Source organism: Canis aureus, chromosome 34 (genome assembly GCF_053574225.1).
Source record: "Canis aureus isolate CA01 chromosome 34, VMU_Caureus_v.1.0, whole genome shotgun sequence".
Lineage (NCBI taxonomy): Eukaryota > Metazoa > Chordata > Mammalia > Carnivora > Canidae > Canis > Canis aureus.
In genome coordinates, this window is record NC_135644.1 from 4,764,984 (window position 1) to 4,771,770 (window position 6,787).

The 6,787-nt window shown below is 37.5% G+C and overlaps 1 non-coding gene across 1 annotated transcript; it reads left to right on the forward strand.

Annotated features, from left to right (window-relative positions):
* On the forward strand, positions 1-107 carry LOC144304999 (U6 spliceosomal RNA). Its single transcript, XR_013372034.1, has one exon. It is a non-coding gene; the product is annotated as a U6 spliceosomal RNA (small nuclear RNA).
* The last annotated feature ends 6,680 nt before the right edge of the window (positions 108-6,787 follow it).

The following is a 6,787-nucleotide window of genomic DNA, read 5'->3' on the forward strand; positions in this document are numbered from 1 at the left end:
GTGCTTATGTTGGCAGCGCATATACTAAAATTGGAAAAACATAGAGAAAGTTAGCATGGTCCCCATGCAAGGATGACATGCACATTTGTGAAACATTTCATACTTTAAAAAAAATGGTTATTGAAAACTAAGTTAATTTGGGATGAGACTATGTAGAGTGAAAGGATTTTTTTTCTGATCTCTGAGAGGTCACTCATTTGATGATAGTTCAGTCTTTTTACTTCCTGATGGTCTGATTTAAAAGACCAAGATTGAAAGACTTCAGATTTTAAAGATCTGGATTTAAATACATTGATAAATAAGCATTTAGCAGGAAGAGGGGTAAGGCATATTGGATCAATGAATTTAGGGAAAAAATACAAATTTCACAACTTTTTCCATGCTGCAATTCTAGAAAGCAGACTGCAAGAATAGTGAAGTGAAGGTTAGGGAATTATATTACTAGATATTTTGCTGATCTCGGTTTCGGATTTTGTTAATTTTTCAAATGAAGAATACACCCCAGCTCTAAAACTACATGATGCCTCAGGTTGAAAAAAAGCAGCAAATAATGAGAAACTTTACATGAGTATTTTTTATGGAAAGACTGCAAAAGATGATGTGCTGTTCTATAGTTGTACTATATAACTTTTGCGTACTCTTAGGAAGTCTAGAGTATTTGTCTACTAATCAAATATGTTAAAATAGTTATAAAAGCAAAAACACATTTTGGTTTTGTTTATTTAATTTATATTTCCTGTGTTTCTATAAAACAAATCAAGGTTCATGGCTTCCTGTAAATATACTTTTAAATACATAGCACTAATTAGTCTAAAAAGTTTAACTGTGTTATTAAAAAAGATTTCTCTTTTTCATAATAAAGAGACAAACAGTGCTTCAAAGCTAAATGTAGCTAAATCATCAGTGTATTCAATGTTTGAATGCTTGATGAAGCCTTATTATTCTAGTTCTACTCATTCTTTACACTACTGAATTTAGTACCTCACATTGTACCCTATTGACAAGGAAATCTTTGAAGTTTCCAAGAAAACTATAAAAAAAATCAGATTATGGAGGAAAAAGTTTTCTTATTGGCTAATGGAATGATTTAAAATGATGGAGGAAGGAGGGTTATAAATCAAACAGAATTAGCTGTATGTCAATAAGTACTGAAGCTGGGTGATCGGTACATGGGAGGAGGGTTGATTTTACTATCCTTTCTCCTGTTTTTTGAAAATTTGAAAATATCCATTACTGAAAAGCAAACAAATACATAAATTAAATAAAAACAAATTAACTTATCAGAACATACACCTTTGTGGGGCACTTGGGTGGCTTAGTCAGTTAAGTGTCCAACTCTTTGATGTTAGCTCAGATCATGATCCCAGGGTCATGAGATTGAGCCCCATGTCACTGGGCGTGGAGCCTACTTAAGATTATCTCTCTTCCTTTCCCTTTGCGCTTCCCCCATTCTTTCTTTCTCTTTAAAAAAAAAAAAAGAAATAAAGAAAATATACCTTTGTGATCTCCTGAAATTGGCCTGTCTTGGCAATTTAAGGATCTTAAAAATTGTGTTCGTTAAAGGAAGAGCAAAAGCAAAGAAAAAAAAGAAGAAGAAAGAAAGAAAAACAAAGAAAAGCAAACGAAAAAAGGAAAGAGAGGCAGGGAGAGAAAGACTAACCAGAAAATGATGCCCTAATGTAATTAATACTACTATTAATAACTGTTATTAACCTTAATAATATGTTAGTGTTAATATTATTGAATGCTCTGGGGAAAATAACTCAATAACTTTTTAATAATATACTCTGGGTTTTTCTACTACTTTTTAAAATATATTTTACTTTATTTTATTTTTTAAAATATTATATTTATTTATTTATTCATGAGAGAAACAGAGAGGGAGAGAAGCAGAGAGAGAAGGAGGCTCCATGCAGGGGGCCCGATGTGGGACTCGATCCCAGGTCTCTAGGATCACACCCTGGGCTGAAGGCAAGCCCTAAACCGCTGAGCCATCCAGGCTGCCCTTATTTATTTTTTTTAAGTAAGCTCTATGTCCAATGTGGATCTTGAACTCATGACTCCAAGATTAAAAGTCACGTGCTCTACTGATTGAGCCAGTCAGGCACCCCATTATACTTCCTTATTTTTGCATTTCTACTCTAAAGAGGACTGACAGCTAAGAAGTATGTTTTCATCATTTTTTTTTTTTTTTTTACATGGGAAGTGTGTTATTAGTCTTTGAGCACGATTCAGGCTATTGTTACAATGTTTTTAAAAAGTCATTTTATATATTTGTACAATACAACATTTTAAAGTGTCTAGAGTTTGCAGGTCCCTTCCCCATCAGAGATCAGCACTGCATGGAGTTTTATTATTTTACCAAAAGAGGGGAACCATATAACTTCGCTGTGCACGTGTGCATGGGCTGGTGTGCACGTGTGTGTGCGCGGCTATTTATGTCTTAGTAGCATAGATGACTTGTAATTTACAAGCTGTAGAGTCATACAACGTGTGCTTGTCTCCATGGCAACCATCTCTAAGATAAATGCGCTTCTGAACAATGATCCCAAAATAGTCTGTTAACCATTTTTGTAGATTTCCATTGTAGCAGCAAAAAAACAATTTTGAAAATTTTTGATCCATTCCTTAACCAACAAAAGTAGAGAAAACAAACATATTTCCAAATCCGTGAAGAAACTACGGTTAAGTGCAATAACAATTTCTATAATAAACTCAAGATTTTGTTCAGTCTCATTTTCATTTAATGGGTTATCTGTATTTATTGCTTCTCCTGCAAGTTTTTGGCTTCATACATTTTAGCCATTTATCCTTTTTTTGAGAGTTCTTGGCTATAAAATGAAGAGGAAGAAATGATCTTGCAGGTCTCTTGCAGCCCTGAGATTTTATGTTTTTATGATTTCTCTACTCAACTTGAAACATTATGAGAAAATGAGCTTGGAAAATAAAAATAATTGGGACCTAAGTCAGGCAATTTTTTCTCCTTTTACTCAGAAAGAGGAGAGTTGGGTTTTGTTTTTTAAAGAGTCTGCTTTATTAGTATTGTTGCATCTTTTTTTTTTAAAAGATCTTTAATTTTTTTATTTGACAGAGCATAAGAGAGCATAGGCGTAGCAGGGCCGTAGGCAGGCAGAGGGTGTGGGAGAGACAGGCTCCCTCCTCAGCTGCCTCGGGAGCCTGATGCAGGGCTCCATCCCAGGACCCTGGGATCATGACCTGAGCTGAAGGCACACCAGCTCAGGTGCCCATACACTTTTTTTCTTTAAGTAGGTTCCATGCCCAACATGGGGCTTGAACTCATGACCCTGACATCAAGAGATGTATGCTCTACTGAGCCAGCCAGGCACCCCTATAAAGGACAGTTTTAAAACTATTTATTGGGATCCCTGGGTGGCGCAGCAGTTTGGTGCCTGCCTTTGGCCCAGGGCGTGATCCTGGAGACCCGGGATCAAATCCCACGTCGGGCTCCCGGTGCATGGAGCCTGCTTGTGTCTCTGCCTCTCTCTCTCTCTCTCTCTATCATAAAAAAAAAACAAAAAAAAAAAACAACTATTTATCAAAAAAATAAAAATAATTAAAACTATTTATCATAATGACGGGATTGCTGTTCCTATAAATTCCAAGTTGTTAGTCTTTTTTTTTTTTCCTCTGTCAGTTGTCTAGATGTTCTTAACTTTCATTAGAATATCTTGGTTTTCTAAAAATGAAGGCAAGTTGAGTTCTTACATTGGGGGAAATCCTTTCTGTAGTTTTAAAGATGCTCATTTTGCACCCACTCCTCCACATCCCCTCGGTTGGAGTTTCAATATCCGAGTCCTCCAAGGGACTGGGAAAGTCTCTGTGACCCTAGATGGGCTGGGTCAGAATTTACCTCCATGGAGAGGACTATAAAAAGCAGGGCTGATTCTCCCCAACCCTTTTCAGTTCTTGGGGAATGGAAGGCTGATTCCTTGGGTTTTCGTGTCTCTACCACTCCTCCTCCCCTGCCCCAACCACCTCTGGGGCCAGTACATTCTCTCTCCCCCAAGATTTGTAAGGAGAGGGGAGGGGAGGGGCAGTTTCCCTAAGCTTTCACTCAGAGCAGCCTGCAGCAGAACTGTTAACACCATACTTTCTTTTCCTTGGAGAGCAATCCTTACTTGGGGCCCAAAATAAGGGTTCTTTGATCCTTTAAGAATTCCTTTGAAGTAGTTTCCTTCCTTTGGAGTATCACGTCTTCTCTCAGAGCTCATCTGAATGCTGCTATGTCCTCCTCTTGTACTTTCCCCAGGGAGAGGAAACTTCCTCTTTCTCTTATCTGGGTATAGGTGTTTCTAACAGCGCACCTTGGCCAGACCACTGAAACCATCATCCTTATTATTCTCGCCAAACCCAGACTCCCTCTCACACGTACCAACTCCTCCTAGGCCTTCCCCCTCAGCACAAGGCTGGCGGCCTTGGGCCCTCATCCATGCTAATGAAGGAAAAGAGGGGCTGGAGAACTGGGGTCTACCTTTGGGATACAAGTATACTTCAAAAGCAGCCTTTGCAGTCAGGGCCATTACATTTTCTGGCTCGCCTCATGAATGTGGGGGACTTTCAGAAGGTAGGGCGGCACCACAGAATGCCTACAAAAGGCATAGTTTGCGCAATGGCCCCTTCAGCCAACGAAAGGGATGATTTTGGCATTGGGCTTTGTGAATGCCACAGAAAACGCAAAGAACCCCAAGTGGAAACTTCACGTCGGTTTCCACAGGTTAGTGAACTTTATATCTAAAAGTCCAACTCTGGGGATCCCTGGGTGGCTCAGCGGTTTAACACCTGCCTTTGGCCCAGGGTGTGATCCTGGAGTCCTGGGATCGAGTCCCACGTCGGGCTCCCTGCATGGGGCCTGCTTCTCCCTCTGCCTGGGTCTCTGCCTCTTTCTCTCTCTGTGTCTCTCATGAATAAAAAAATAAAGTCTTTAAAAAATAAAATAAAATAAAATAAAATAAAAGTCCAACTCTATCAGTCATTGTCCAGAGGCCACGTAGGACTGGAAACGGCAGTGCTTGCCTTGTCTTGACCATTTCTTTTTGGACTATCAAGGTTCCAGGTGTCCCTCCCTCAAGACCCATTTCATATAAAAGAATCTTGGGTTATGTATGACCCAAGAACTTTGAAGGAGCCTGAGCGGTAGTTTAGTATTTCATCTAGTTTCTCCTTTCTGCTAAGAATCTGAAGATGAGTAATACCATAATGCTTTACGTATCAAGAGCTTACAGTGTTACTCATATCACATCAAGTTGGTGATCTACATGCTTTTATTATAGGGCCTACTTTACCAATAAATACACACCTTCTAGTTCTCAAAAACTAAATAGAAGACTAAGAACTTCTATCAAAAGCCTCAGCTAGCAGCAGACATGTAACAGGTTTTAATAAGACCTGAATATCCTTGTTTTCTTTCATTGACATGGAATTGCTTAGAAATTTCTTAGTAGGGATATGCTATGACTCCTGTGACTATAATAATTTAAGTTGTGTTTAATCTATGTAATTATAAATAGTATCCTGACAAGCAAAATTGTTTTTATTTTGGATTTTTTTTCTTAGGGAATTTCCAGTAGTCAAATATTCAATTTATGTAAGTATTTATATACCTGTATCTAGAAGTTATGGATATTTTGAATGTTTTTCACATATATGTCCAAACTGACCTCCAAAAGGGTTACAGCACTGTTTAAAAATGGTCTTTTTACTTCATAAGCAGCTTATCTTTATTTTTATTTATTTATTTATTTATTTATTTATTTATTTATTTATTTCACAGAGTGAGCACAAGCAGGAAGAGGAGAAGTAGGACCTTGGGACCATGACGCTTGATCCCAGGACCCAGGGACTGTGACCTGAGCCGATAGCAGTTGCCCAACCAACTGAGCCACACAGGTGCCCAAAAGCACCTTATTTTTAAACTTAATTTTTGTTTTCCAAAGTATGAAGTCTTGCTGCTTTAATTTTTGGAAATCTCCTTTTTCCCGTACTATAAATTCATGAAGAAAATACAGTTTGGATTTTTTGTGTTATAGGAAGGAAAAGGCATTTGATATCATGGATAACACAAAACTATAAAGATTAATATTTTTCTATGTTGTTGTAGCTCTTTTTCTTACAATTAATCTTAGGCTTAACTTAAAATTTACTACACAATAACTAACTGGGGAGTATATTTATCAAGCTTGTCAAGCTAATATAATTGCCAATATAATAAGCTAAATTTCCCAAAGCTATAGCCAATATCGCCAGCAAAAATGCTCTTCCATTATTTTTTTGGATATGAAAAAAGGAGAAACTGTTCTTAGGCTGAGTCAGTCAAAGTGATTTTTGTAATTTTCTTGTCAATTAGTGTAAATATCTAGCAAATGTTTAATACTAACCTAAAAAAGGTTTTGTTTAACAAAATACTTTGCTATGATTTTCAATATTATCTGATCAAAAAAAAAAATTTTTTTTTACTTACACCTACGTACCAGCCAGAGAGCTTTTCACATAAGCAAATTCTCATAGTCACAGTTACCTGAGATGAAAATATACAGAACAAGCACTGGGTGAGTATTATTGTGGACAGGACAGGTAACAAAAGGCCTGGTGGCTTTCCTCCTACCAGTCCTCAAAGACTCCTGAGTCACGTAGAAGAAAAAATATATCATTGTTTCAGTAGGTGGTTTATCTTTCTTTCAACCCAGTGACTCAGCACAATGAATGTGCTTGGTGCATTCTTTATTTGCTCTGATCAAAGCAAGATTTAGGAAGTGCCACTCGGATAGCT